General features: G+C 38.4%; 1 non-coding gene across 1 annotated transcript; it reads right to left on the reverse strand.

The window, feature by feature from the left end:
• Positions 1–541: 541 nt before the first annotated feature.
• Positions 542–645, reverse strand: LOC112724150 (small nucleolar RNA R71). Its single transcript, XR_003163328.1, has one exon. It is a non-coding gene; the product is annotated as a small nucleolar RNA R71 (small nucleolar RNA).
• Positions 646–14,965: the final 14,320 nt, after the last annotated feature.

A 14,965-nucleotide genomic window follows, 5' to 3' on the forward strand; every position in this document is an offset into this window, starting at 1 on the left:
TTTTCACATGAGCAGGAGCAAGGACAAGAACATTCTTGTTGAAGCAGACCCTGAACCTGAAAGGACTCTGAAGAGGAAACTGAGAGAAGCTAAAATACAACAATCCAGAGACAACCTTACAGAAATTTTCGAAAAGGAAGAGGAGATGGCAGCCGAAAATAATAATAATGCAAGGAGGATGCTTGGTGACTTTACTACACCTAATTCCAATTTACAAGGAAGAAGCATCTCCATCCCTACCATTGGAGCAAACAACTTTGAGCTGAAACCTCAATTAGTTTCTCTGATGTAGCAGAACTGCAAGTTTCATGGACTTCTATCTGAAGATCCTTTTCAGTTCTTAACTGAATTCTTGCAGATATGTGACACTGTTAAGACTAATGGAGTAGATCTTGAAGTCTACAGGCTCATGCTTTTTCCGTTTGCTGTAAGAGACAGAGCTAGAATATGGTTGGACTCTCAACCTAAGGATAGCCTGAACTCTTGGGATAAGCTGGTCAAGGCTTTCTTAGCCAAGTTTTTTCCTCCTCAAAAGCTTAGTAAGCTTAGAATGGATGTTCAAACCTTTAGACAGAAAGAAGGTGAATCCCTCTATGAAGCTTGGGAGAGATACAAGCAACTGACCAAAAAGTGTCCTTCTGACATACTTTCAGAATGGACCATCCTGGATATATTCTATGATGGCCTGTCTGAATTAGCTAAGATGTCATTGGATACTTCTGCAGGTGGATCCATTCACCTAAAGAAAATGCCTGCAGAAGCTCAAAAACTTATTGACATGGTTGCTAATAACCAGTTTATGTACACTTCTGAGAGGAATCCTGTGAGTAATGGGACGCCTCAGAAGAAGGGAGTTCTTGAAATTGATACTCTGAATGCCATATTAGCTCAGAATAAAATATTGACTCAGCAAGTCAATATGATTTCTCAGAGTCTGAATGGAATGCAAGCCGCATCCAACAGTACTCAAGAGGCATCTTCTGAAGAAGAAGCTTATGATCCTGAGAACCCTGCAATAGCAGAGGTAAATTATATGGGTGAACCTTATGGAAACACCTATAACCCCTCATGGAGAAATCACCCAAATCTCTCATGGAAGGATCAACAAAAGCCTCAACAAGGCTTTAATAATGGTGGAAGAAACAGGTTTAACAATAGTAAACCTTTTCCATCATCCACTCAGCAACAGACAGAGAATTCTGAGCAGAATCCATCTAGCTTAGCAAATTTAGTCTCTGATCTATCTAAGGCCACTGTGAGTTTCATGAATGAAACAAGGTCTTCCATTAGAAATTTGGAGGCATAAGTGGGCCAGCTGAGTAAGAAGATCACTGAAACCCCTCCTAGTACTCTCCCAAGCAATACAGAAGAGAATCCAAAGAGAGATTGCAAGGCCATTGATATAACCATCATGGCCGAATCCAAGGAGGAAGGGGAGGACGTGAATCCCAAGGAGGAAGACCTCCTGGGACGTCCAGTGATCAACAAGGAATTTCCCTCTGAGGAACCAAAGGAATCTGAAACTCATCTAGAGACCATAGAGATTCCATTAAACTTCCTTACGCCCTTCATGAGCTCTGATGAGTATTCCTCTTCTGAAGAGAATGAGGATGTTACTGAAGAGCAAGCTGCCAAGTTCTTTGGTGCAATCATGAAGCTGAATGCCAATTTATTTGGTAAAGAGACTTGGGGAGATGAACCTCCCCTGTTCACCAATGAACTAAATGCATTGGATCAACTGAGATTTCCTCAGAAGAAACAGGATCCTGGAAAGTTCCTAATACCTTGTACCATAGGCACCATGACCTTTGAGAAGGCTCTATGTGACCTTGGGTCAGGAATAAACCTCATGCCACTCTCTGTAATGGAGAAACTGGGAATCTTTGAGGTGCAAGCTGCTAGAATCTCATTAGAGATGGCAGAAAATTTAAGAAAAGAGGCTTATGGTCAGGTAGAGGACGTGTTAGTAAAGGTTGAAGGCCTTTACATCCCTGCTGATTTCATAATCCTAGACACTGGAAAGGAAGAGGATGAATCCATCATCCTTGGAAGACCCTTCCTAGCCACAGCAAGAGCTGTGATTGATGTAGACAGAGGAAAATTGATCCTTCAACTGAATGAGGACAACCTTGTATTTAAAACTCAAGAATCTCCTTCTGTAACAATGGAGAGGAAGCATGAAAAGCTTCTCTTAGTACAGAATCAACTAAAGCCCCCACAGTCAAACTCTAAGTTTGGTGTTGGGAGGCCTCAGCCAAATTCTAAGTTTGGTGTTGAACTCCCATATCTAAACTCTAAGTTTGGTGTTGGAAAGTCTATAAAATTGACCTGATCACCTGTGTGGCTCCATGAGAAGCCCACTGTCAAGCTATTGACATTAAAGAAGCGCTTGTTAGGAGGCAACCCAATTTTTATTTATCTAATTTCATTTTTATTTTTATTATTCTTTCATGTTTTATTAGGTTCATGATCATGTGGAGTCACAAAATAAATAGAAAAATCAAAAACAGAATCAAAAACAGCAGAAGAAAAATCACACCCTGGAGGAAGGGCTTACTAGCATTTAAACGCCAGTAAGGAGCATCTGGCTGGCGTTCAACGCCAGAACAGAGCATGGATCTGGCATTGAACACCCAAAACAAGCAGCATCCTGGCGTTCAGACGCCGGGAATGCACACTGAGGAAAGCTAGCGCTGAACGCCAGAAACAAGCATAGAAGTGGTGTTCAACGCCAGAAACATGCTGCATCTGGGCGTTGAACGCCCAGAACAAGCATCAGTTCGGCGTTTAAACGCCAGAAATGCATGCAAAGGCATTTTACATGCCTAATTGGTGCAGGGATGTAAATCCTTGACACCTCAGGATCTGTGGACCCCACAGGATCCCTACATACCTCCACTCACCTTCCCTCCTCATAATCCTATATCACCTCAATTTCTCTTCCCCATCACCTCTTCACCACTCACATCCATACACCCCACCTACCTTTAAAATTCAAAATCTCTTTCCCACCCATATAGCCGAATACACACATCCTTCCATCTCCTCCATATCTTCTTCTTCTTCTATTCTTTTTTCTTTTGCTCGAGGGCGAGCAACATTCTAAGTTTGGTGTGGTAAAAGCATAGCTTTTTTTTTTGTTTTTCCATAACCATTGATGGCACCTAAGGCCAGAGAAACCGCTAGAAAGAGGAAAGGGAAGACAAAAGCTTCCACCTCCGAGTCATAGGAGATGGAGAGATTCATCTCAAGGGTCTATAGCTCAGTGGTAGAACATTTGACTGCAAATCAAGAGATCCCTGAGATACCTCAGGGGATACATTTTCTTCCACACAATTATTGGGAGCAACTAAGGATGGAACATCAAGAGCACTCCATCATCCTTCATAAAATTAGAGAAGATCAAAGAGCAATGAGGGAGGAGAAACAAAGACAAGGAAGAGACATAGAAGAGCTCAAGGACATCATTGGTTCCTCAAGAAGGAAACGCCACCATCACTAAGGTGGACTCATTCCTTGTTCTTAAATTTTCTGTTTTTCGTTTTTTTTATGTTAAATATTTATCTATGTTTGTGTCTTTATTACATGATCATTAGTGTCTAAGTGTGTATGCCTTAAAGTAGTGAATATGAATCCATCACCTCTCTTAAATGAAAAATGTTTTAAAAATAAAAGAACAAGAAGTACATGATTTCGAATTCATCCTTGAAACTAGTTTAATTATTTTGATGTGGTGACAATACTTTTTGTTTTCTGAATGAATGCTTGAACAGTGCATATGTCTTTTGAAGTTGTTGTTTAATGTTAAATATGTTGGCTCTTGAAAGAATGATGACAAGGAGACATGTTATTTGATAATCTGAAAAATCATAAAAATGATTCTTGAAGCAAGAAAAAGCAGTGAATACAAAAGCTTGCAGAAAAAAAAAGAAAAGAAAAATAGCGAAAAAAAATATAGAAAAAGAAAAAGCAAGCAGAAAAAGCCAAAAGCTCTTTAAACCAAAAGGCAAGAGCAAAAAGCCAATAGCCCTTAAAACCAAAAGGCAAGGGTAATAAAAAGGATCCCAAGGCTTTGAGCATCAGTAGATAGGAGGGCCTAAAGGAATAAAATCCTGGCCTAAGCGGCTAAACCAAGCTGTCCCTAACCATGTGCTTGTGGCGTGAAGGTGTCAAGTGAAAACTTGAGACTGAGCGGTTAAAGTCAAGGTCCAAAGCAAAAAAAAGAGTGTGCTTAAGAACCCTGGACACCTCTAATTGGGGACTTTAGTAAAGCTGAGTCACAATCTGAAAAGGTTCACCCAATTATGTGTCTGTGGCATTTATGTATCCGGTGGTAATACTGGAAAACAAAGTGCTTAGGGCCACGGCCAAGACTCATAAAGTAGTTGTGTTCAAGAATCAACATACTGAACTAGGAGAATCAATAACACTATCTGAACTCTGAAGTTTCTATAGATGCCAATCATTCTGAACTTCAATGGATAAAGTGAGATGCCAAAACTATTCAAGAGGCAAAAAGCTACAAGTCCCGCTCATCTGATTGGAGCTATGTTTCATTGATATTATGGAATTTATAGTATATTCTCTTATTTTTATCCTATTTGATTTTCAGTTGCTTGGGGACAAGCAACAATTTAAGTTTGGTGTTGTGATGAGCGGATAATTTATACGCTTTTTGGCATTATTTTTAGTATGTTTTTAGTAGGATCTAGTTACTTTTAGGGATGTTTTTATTAGTTTTTATGTTAAATTCACATTTCTAGACTTTACTATGAGTTTTTGTGTTTTTCTGTGATTTCAGGTATTTTCTGGCTGAAATTGAGGGACTTGAGCAAAAATCAGATTCAGAGGTTGAAGAAGGACTGCTGATGCTGTTGGATTCTGACCTCCCTGCACTCAAAGTGGATTTTCTGGAGCTACAGAACTCCAAATGGCACGATCTTAACAGCGTTGGAAAGTAGACATCCAGGGCTTTTCAGCAATATATAATAGTTTATACTTTGCCCAAGTTTAGATGACGCAAAAGGGCGTTGAACGCCAGTTCTACGCTGCAGTCTGGAGTTAAACGCCAGAAACACGTCACAAACCAGAGTTGAACGCCAAAAACACGTTACAACTTGGCGTTCAACTCCAAAAGAAGCCTCTGCACGTGTAAACTTCAAGCTCAGCCCAAGTACACACCAAGTGGGCCCCGGAAGAGGATTTATGCATCAATTACTTACTTCTGTAAACCCTAGTAGCTAGTCTAGTATATATAGAACTTTTTATCATTGTATTCACACTCTTGGTTACTCCGGTTCCCCTCTGGGGCCGAGACCAATGAACTCCATTATCACTTATGTATTTTCAACGGTAGAGTTTCTGCACTCCATAGATTAAGGTGTAGAGCTCTGCTGTTCCTCATGAATTAATGCAAAGTACTACTGTTTTTCTATTCAATTCAACTTATTCCGCTTCTAAGATATCCATTCGCACCCAAGAACATGATGAATGTGATGATTATATGACGCTCATCATCATTCTCACTTATAAATGCGTGTCTGACAAACACTTCCGTTCTACATGCAAACAAGCTAGAATGAGTATCTCTTAGATATCTAATATAGAGGACCGAGTCCGAGATATTAGAATCTTCGTGGTATAAGTTAGAACCCATGGATGGCCATTCCTGAGATCCGGAAAGTTTAAACCTTGTATGTGGTATTCCGAGTAGGATCTGGGAAGGGATGGCTGTGACGAACTTCAAACTCGCGAGTGCTGGGCGTAGTGACAGACGCAAAAGGAGGGTGAATCCTATTCCAGTATGATCGAGAACCTCCAGATGATTAGCCGTGCCGTGACAGAGCATTTGGACCTTTTTCACAGAGAGGATGGGATGTAGCCATTGACAACGGTGATGTCCTATATAAAGCTTGCCATGGAAAGGAGTAGGAATGATTGGATGAAGACAGCAGGAAAGTAGAGATTCAGAGGAACGAAAGCATCTCTATACGTTTATCTGAAATTCTCACCAATGATTTACATAACTATTTCTATCTTTATTTTCTGTTTATTTATTATTAGTATTCGAAAACTCCATAACCATTTGATATCCGCCTGACTGAGATTTACAAGATGACCATAGCTTGCTTCATACCAACAATCTCTGTGGGATCGACCCTTACTCACGTAAGATTTTATTACTTGGACGACCCAGTGCACTTGCTGGTTAGTTGTATCGAAGTTGTGACAAATTATGAATTAAAATTAGAGCACCAAGTTTTTGGAGTCATTACCAGGGATCACAATTTCGTACACCAGGTGGCGTTCGTCAGAACCTGGTAGGCGTAAGAAAGAGAGTGGGGCAGGGAGGTGGCTGCGGATGAGGGTGGCGCGGCGGCGGTGGTTGCTGTTCAGAGGAAATGAGGGAAAGGTAGGGTTAATGGGGGTAGGGGGTAATAGGGGAAGGGAGGGGGCGTGTGGGTGGCGCTGGGCAGTGGTGACGGGGCGGCGGCGATGGGTGGTGCTCGCGGAGGGGGGGCAGTGGCGTTGGAGGGGAAAGAAGAAGGAAGAAGAAGAAAGAAGGGGGAAGGAGGAAGGGGGTGGGTGGCGGCGGTGTGATGGTGGTTCGGTGGTGGTGGCTGGGTGGTGGTGGTGTGATTGGAGAAGAAGAGAAGGAAGAGAGGGTTTTAGGGGGGGGCGCGACTGGTAGGGTTCGCGTGACTAGGGGGTTATATATTTGAATCCACGCGATCGCATGGGGCTCGCGGTCGCGTGGTTGGGCTGAAATGGTAGTTGACGCGATCACGTGAGTGGCGCGATCGCGTGGAGGGCAAAAAGAGTGAATGACGCGATCGCCTGGGGCATGCGATCGCGTCGCTGGAAATTGTGCTAAACGCACGAATCCAACATCGTTTCAGCGCAACTCTCTGTCTCCTTTTGGGGTGTTGTGTAATCCATGCGATGCGATCGCGTCACTCACGCTGTCGCGTGGGATTGATGTTGTGCAAGTGACGCGATCGCGTGAGTGACGCGATCGCATGGGTCATTTGTGCAAAACGCACAATGGCCGCACGATTCCATCCTAACTTTCTGGATGTTGGATCTTTACGCCGATCTCCAGATCACGCGGCCGCATGAATGACGCGGTCGCATGGGTAGTGTTTTTCGCAATTTGACGCGATCGCATGAGTGATGCGGTCGCGTCGCACACCCTTTTTTTTATGCAGGTATGCAGAATGCAATGATTAATATGAATGCGATGCAAAACTTCCAGGTTCAATATAATAAAATAAGATAAAACTTGAAAACAAATAAAACGAAATAAAAAATTGTAAAAGGAGCGATCATACCATGGTGGGTTGTCTCCCACCTAGCACTTTTAGTTAAAGTCCTTAAGTTGGACATTGGATGAGCTTCCTGTTATGGTGGCTTATGCTTAAATTCATCCAGAAATTTCCACCAATGCTTGGAATGCCAATAGCCTCTGGGGTCCCAAACTAGGCATGTAAAGCTTCTGAGCAGCTTCAAATAGATTCTCAGGCTCCCGGGGTGATGATTTTCAGCATAGATTCCAGGATCCCAAACTTGGCTTTTGAATCCACCTTCGTCTTGATCTATATTTTTCCATCTGGGCGGTTTAGAAATTAGATTCTCACCAGAATAACCAAACATTTTCCGAGATCCATTTGATAGATCATGATGCCAATCCGTGCACTTCAAGTTGAAGCGTGGAACCTTATTGAACCTTGTGCACCAGCTCTGAGTACGAGCCATTTCCTTTTTACTCTTAAAGCTGCAGAGAGCTCTAAGCTGGCCATCTGTTTCAAGCAAACCATATTCAAGTGGAAAAACACAGTTAAAGGTTAAGGATTGTACCCACTTGAAGCTTGTATTGGGTGGTAATGGCCTTGGGGTAGGTGGTTCCAGTGGTTCTGTGAGTTCTACTCCCTTGTGCTCTTCTGTGAATTTCTCCAATTCTTTGCAAGATTCTTCAAATGTGTCCATGTCCTGATCAAAGCCATCTATGTCTTCCTCATCACTTAAGTCATAGATTGGAGGTTGAGAGAAATCTACCTCCATGTCATCTTCGTATTCACTTGGGGAAGATTCTTCGATCTCAGAGAATTCACTTGCGGATGCAAGTTCATTACTAGGAGGACTTGACTTGTGACTATCATCATCAAGGAGACTTGCTTCTTGGGTTATTCTGTCTAGTTCTTCATGAGAGACTTGCTCAGGGGGTTGTGTACTATCCTCCTTAGTATCAATTATAACATCCTTGACAGAATGCTCCACAACTTTGGATTCTCATGGAGGTTCAGCGTCTCCTAAGTCTTCAACCAACTCTTCTTCTTGTATAATGACAGCTTCCTCTACTTGTTCTAGTATGAAGTCATGCTCTGTTCTTTCCACTGGAGTTTCTAGTATCTCCTTCATGCTACGCTCATCATTAAATTGTCCACACGGAGTTGTGGGAGGTCCTTGAATGTTCGAACGTCTAGAAGATAATTGACTTATTGCTTGCTCCAGTTGATGAAGGGTTGTTTGAAGTCGATCTACTGTTTTCTTGAGGCGAACCTCTGATTCTCGGGGTGATAGATTTGGATATGGCATAGGGGGAAGTGGTGGTGTTTGGGAGTGATTGGATTGGGACTGGGATAAATGAGGATCATATGGTGGTGAATGGTGAAAAGAAGCTTGTGAGTGTGGTGGTTCGAAGTTATGTTGAGAGGATGGCCTATAAGCATAGGGTGGGGCTTGTTGGTAACTACGAGGTTGTCCACCATGTCTATTGCCTTGGTATGCATTGTAGAATGGTCTTTGTCCATGATATCTTGGAGGGTGTTGCTGCCTAAAGGGTTGATCAGATCCTCTTGGCTCCATCCATCTTTGATTGCTCTGACCTTGATGCATGTTCCTGTTATAACTTCCATTCCTTTCAATAACATTAGAACCAAACTCAAAGCGAAAGGGGTGAGAATTCATAGTAGCTAATAGAAATAAAAAAAAAGGGAAAATAAAGACAAATAAACAAGTAAAAGAAAAATATTTACAATAACCAATAATAAGGCACACGATTGCAGTTTCCCGGCAACAGCGCCATTTTGAAAGAACTGAAGATTGATGGTTTAGAGGTTATAGTAAACTCTCGTTGCAAGTATAGTTACTAAACCAAGCAATCAACCTTTCTTACAAACGTTTTGGTTGTCACAAGTAACAAACCCCTAAATAAATTGATAACCGAAGTATTCAAACCTCGGGTCGTCTTCTCAAGGAACTGCAGGGAAGTATGTTCTTATTATTAGCTATGGAGATTGTAAATTGGGATTTTGAGAATGAGGAGTGAATAGTCTAATTAGCAAATAAAGTAAATGAAGAACAAGCAATTTAAATGGCAAGTAAAATAAATAAATAACTGTAAATAAACTTTTGGCAAGGTATGAGAAATTAGAGGTCCTATCCTAGTTATCCTTATCAATGATGATGAGAATTGAATCTTAATTCCACTTTGTTAACCTTTACTAAGATAAAGGAAGGTCAAGGGATTAATTGATTTGATCTTCGGATCCTATTTATTTCTTAAGAAAAGATTGGGATTATTGAAGTTTAATTCAATTAACAAAGATAACAATTATCAATCATGTTTGAGTTTGATAACTCCTGAGTTACTGATTTCTTAACCAAGACCAAAAAGAGAAAAGTAAATCTACTGGAATAAAAATGTCTTCAGATGGGAATAACAATAATGTAAATAAAAGAAAGCAATAATAAACTGAAATACCTCAAATAACATTAATTCAAAAGAGTAATCTGTAACATGAATGTAGCATAAGCCAAATAGGCAACATAACTAATATAAGCATTAAAGTATCTGAAAGTAAGAGATAAATATAAAGTAAAAGAACATTGAACTTGGGATTGAGAGTCACTCCTAAAACTAAGAGAAATCCTAAATCCTAATCCTAAGAGAGAGGAGAGAATCTCCCTCTCAAAACTAAATCTAAATCATGAAAACTAACTAAAAATGGAGACTCTCCCTGAATGGATGCATTCCCCCACTTCATAACCTCTGGTCTATGCCTTCTGGACTTGGATTTGGGCCAAAAAGGGCTTCAGAATTCGCTATGGACGTTTTCTGTAATTTCTGGTGCGTGGCCTCTGTCACGCGTCCGCGTGGGTCATGCGGTCGCGTCATTCGGATTTTTCCTTGTCACGCGGTCGCGTCAGTCATGCGACCGCGTCATATGTGTTTTGCTCGAGGCGTGCGGTCGCGTCAGTCATGCGGCCGCGTCAATGCCTTTTCGCGCTGGCATGCGGCCACGTCGCCCATGCGATCGCGTGGGTGCCAGTTTCTTCAAAAACTCTATTTTCTGCTTTCCTTCCATTTTTGTATGTTTCCTTTCCATCCTTTAAGTTATTCCTGCCTTAGAAGATCTGAAACTACTCAACACACGAATCACGGCATCGAATGGAAATAAAGGGCAATCAAAATAATTATTTAGGCATAGGAAACATGTTTTTCACATACATCACATAATAAGGAAGGGAAAGTAAAACCATACAATTAATATGAATAAGTGGGTGAAGGATTGAATAAATCACTCAGATTAAGCACAAAATATATCATAAAATATGGGTTTATCAGTGACCATTAGAAGGTGCATGGTAATTATGGGTGCTTTTTGGGGGTATGGGTTTTGTATTAGAGATTTTTTGGGGGGATGGGGGTAGCCAGGTTCCAAGTACCATACTAAACAAAAAAATATTGACCCAATTCGTCCAAAAAACAGATAAACCGGATCCTAAAACTTAAATCGAACCAAACTACGCTGAACTGGCCTGCAAATTCATTAAAGTTTGGGTCAAATATGGAATTGGGGACAATTGCTGTACGGAAGCTATCCTGGCCATTGAATCAGCATCTTTTTACCTGGTCCATCAAAGTCTGGAACATACTTTCTCCACCAAAAACATTCTCATCTTCATATCATATCATATCAACCATTCTCTGCATACTTATATTCTTCGATGATAACAAACGATTTTGCTTCAAGTGGCTTTCGTAAACAGCGTGAATTTCCAAAAAAATTTTAAGTACGAAACATTATTATTAGTTATATTAACAAATGTTATAATTTTGTATTTTTTTAAGTATAGTAACCATTTTTTTCATAATATTTTTTAAAAAAATTTATATTTTTCTCGTTTCTGATATGAATAAATCAGATGCTTAATTTTTATGTTACATCATACATACTTGTAGTTAGTTTAAAGTTGTTTGTTGATTTTGTTTGGATTTCGTAATATATTGTCATATATATATATGTAATATAATTTGATCTGTTTAAATATTTTAGTACATAATTTAAATATATCACAACATGATTATATTTAGCTTCATATTATCTTCAAAAAGGTGTTTGCTACGGTATGATGATAAATTCATACGTACCGATACGTTTAAAATATAGACAAATAACAATAAGACATGTGGAATTTATTTTTCACGTCAGCATTTAATTTTTTCTTTTTTAAATATATAGTATATCACCACTTTTACTAAAACACCCTTTTAATTAAATAAAAATAAAAAATATTTATTTATTTAATTTTATAAAAAGACTTAAACATCCTTCCTTTATTTGATTAGACAAAAATACCCTTTTAAATTAATCAAATTTTAGAATTCAATTAATCCTAATTTTATAGTTTCAAATAATTGAAACAACAAAACAAAAACACATTAAAAAAACAAAAAATCAAAATTGTTCTTCATCTATGTTAAACATATTAAAAAAACAAAAAACCAAAATTATTCTTCATCTAGGTTCAGAAACCTTCTCGTTCACGCCTCTGAAAGTTTTAGTCTTCTTCATCTTCTTCTCTCCTCTTCCTATCCCATCTCTCTCTCTCTCTCTCTCTCTCTCTCTCTCTCTCTCTCTCTCTCTCTCTCTCTCTCTCTCTCTCTCTCTCTCTCTCTCTCTCCTCCTCGATCTCTCTCATCTATCTCACTGTGCGTTGCACGCAACATGCCATCGTTTTGCTGGGATGCCCTAGCCAATTACCCAAACTTAACTCTACACAACGGCTAAAAGCGAACCCATCCCTCCCATCACCCTCAAGCTCCTCCTTCCTCTCTCCGTCATCGATCTCACTCCCTCACCTCCGTCCATCTTTATGTCTTTAGAAACCCATAGTTTGTTCCAAAAAGTGTGGAATTTGGTTTCTGAGAACTGCAACTAAGCTCTCTGTCCACTTCATTGATTCTTTTTCTCGAGCAATTATTGTCGAATTTGATTCCGTTACATTGAAGTGGTTATGTCCAACCAGTAATGGAAATCAAATCCCTCGAGTAAGAGAGCATTTATGGCAATATTGAAGTGGTTCCAAGCAGTATCGGTTTCTCATCATGATTTTTACTTCTTGAAGATGGATCATGGTCTACTGAATCTGGAGATTTAGGGAGAGAAGCCAATCTTTTCTTCCAACAATTATTCTCATCAATTGAACAGATTGATTTACAAGTCTTGGCAGAGCAGCAACTCCCCCAATTAGTTCTAGAAATCTTCTTAAAAATATTTCTAAAGATAAGGTGAGAACAACTATTATGAAAATGGGATCTTTCAAGGCACCAGATAGAGCCAGATGGGTTCCATCATGAGATTAATCAGAGGAACTGGGAGATTCAGCCAAGTGTAATTCAGATATCAAATAACTATGTAACTGGCTGGATGGCAAATGATGCTTTAAAACAGCAGAGAGGTTATATAAGATGTTAGAGCCTGAGCATCAGGTGCAACATATTTGGTATCATAAGACTTAAGATAGATTATATATCTATCAATTTTTTTTAATTTGTTGTACACCTAAAAAAAGAAATACCAACAGAAAGAGCTGATTAATATAATTTTAATTTTAAGCAGGTGACATTGTCAACTATAGGTTAAATTATTAGTACTTCAAAGGTTCAAATGTTTTCCATCATATTACCTTTAGTGAGAACTAATTTGGCTCAAGATTCACAATTTGTCAACTAAAATGATTCATTCATATATTATAAGTTTACAGGGACTAATTACAGCTTTCAACCAAGAAGAAAAGGTCTTTTTTTTTTTTGCAAGGGTTTTGAACTATATACATTATTTTAGAGCCTCGGATCATAATCAAAATATGAATAGTAAAATGCTATACATAGATATGCACAATCTTCTTTATACTCATTAGTATGTAGAACTCAATCTTCTTGGGTGGACAAATTTATATTATTAATTAGACATGGTTTGAATAAGATCTTTTGATTCTATCATTAAAATGTATTCTACTACTTAATAGCATCCTAAAAGTTATGTGCACCTCTTGTTGCATCCTCTCTGGAGCCAATACTTACATCCCTGTCATCAATTTCACATTACATAAACAGTTTCTGTAAAGTTGGGTACTAGAAAAAGTGAATGACTTACATGAATTATTAACTTGGTGCCTGATAAATTAAAACCATTTAATGATATAGATTTAATAGAAATCAATAAGCATAAAATTTTACTAAAACCTTTAAGAGTATCGTGCATTAAAACATTGTTCGGAGAAAAGTATGTGCAGAAGTTTTTTTAAAAAATGATATCTGAGGTTAGAAGGAAAACTTATAATTAGATCTAGGCAAAAAATTAAATTTTACCTTTCTTAGTCTACACTTACCCACAATTTCAACTCAAATTGACAAGTCACACAGCACTCTCTGGTAATCATACTCTCTGGAGTTTTCGTTTTCCAAGTGGCTTCAAATTTTTCTGAAAAAAATATATAAACATTAGTTTTATACACAGATCAGCAGAGAAAATGAACAAAAAGTAAGCATACAAATGGAGAGAAAGTAAAAGAGGAGAGAACTAATGTGGACTTTGAATATGAAGTTTCAATAATTGCATACTTGCTTTATAGTATAGATGAGTAACAGCACACTATATAAGGTGGCAAAAGGAAAAAATGTGCTTTTACATTTCTAAACAAGAAAGACTTTCTAAAAGTTGATAATTTCATAGCACTTAATTTGAAGTTCAAAATAGTAGAACCACTCCTGATAAGCTTATAGATAGTAACATAAAGTATAGGAGTCAAATATAAAATAGATATCAAAAGCTCTATCAAAATCAGCCTGCAACATAATGTGGACATAACTTTCATATTTTAAAAATAACATTTCTAGATACCTAGAGAATTAGCACTTACTTTTTCATCTCCACCATGAACAGTAACATTTCTATCTGCTACCATATCATCACCACAAACAATATCAATTGGTTCACCATATATGAGATAAACTGTTATCTTCTTCATTATGATTCCTACCCTAGCAACAACAACAATCTGTACTTCGTCTTTAGCTTCAAGGTTTGAAATCACTTTATGCCATTCCTCTTCTCTAAGTGAAGCCAATGTATCTCCATCATAGAGATAATGAGTGGTCTTTGTGAGATTTATGATAAACAGATTTTTAATAATATGGCCTTCAGATACTTTGATGTTTGGAGATGAAGAGTAGGAGACACACAACATCATTGTTTTTAACTTGTATCCATTCACATGAGGGACATCGAAATTTACAAAAGAACCTTCTCCACTGAATGTTAACCAATCAGGATTCTTATTGCCAGGAAGCAAACATTCTCCAGGTACTCTGGCATTAAATTTCTTCATAATCAAAACATACTTTAGTATTCGAAGTTTAAGTGTTAGTTGTAACTTTCATGAGTTAACTTTGAATAAGTGAATAATATATATTTGTATGAGCAAAACATCAAAATAGTATCCTAAGGATTTTGATGTTGACAAAATAGGCTACAAAATAACAAAAGAAAAAAATTTTCTTGTGGCATCGAAAATCTTTGAGATACAATTCTGGTGGTGGTTTACTCATTTATAATTAAAGACCCATAAATTCATGAATCTTAAAAGGTGATCCAATGGTTATAGAAAATTATTTAAT

The sequence above is a fragment of the Arachis hypogaea genome, chromosome 11 (genome assembly GCF_003086295.3).
Source record: "Arachis hypogaea cultivar Tifrunner chromosome 11, arahy.Tifrunner.gnm2.J5K5, whole genome shotgun sequence".
In the NCBI taxonomy this organism is placed as follows: domain Eukaryota; kingdom Viridiplantae; phylum Streptophyta; class Magnoliopsida; order Fabales; family Fabaceae; genus Arachis; species Arachis hypogaea.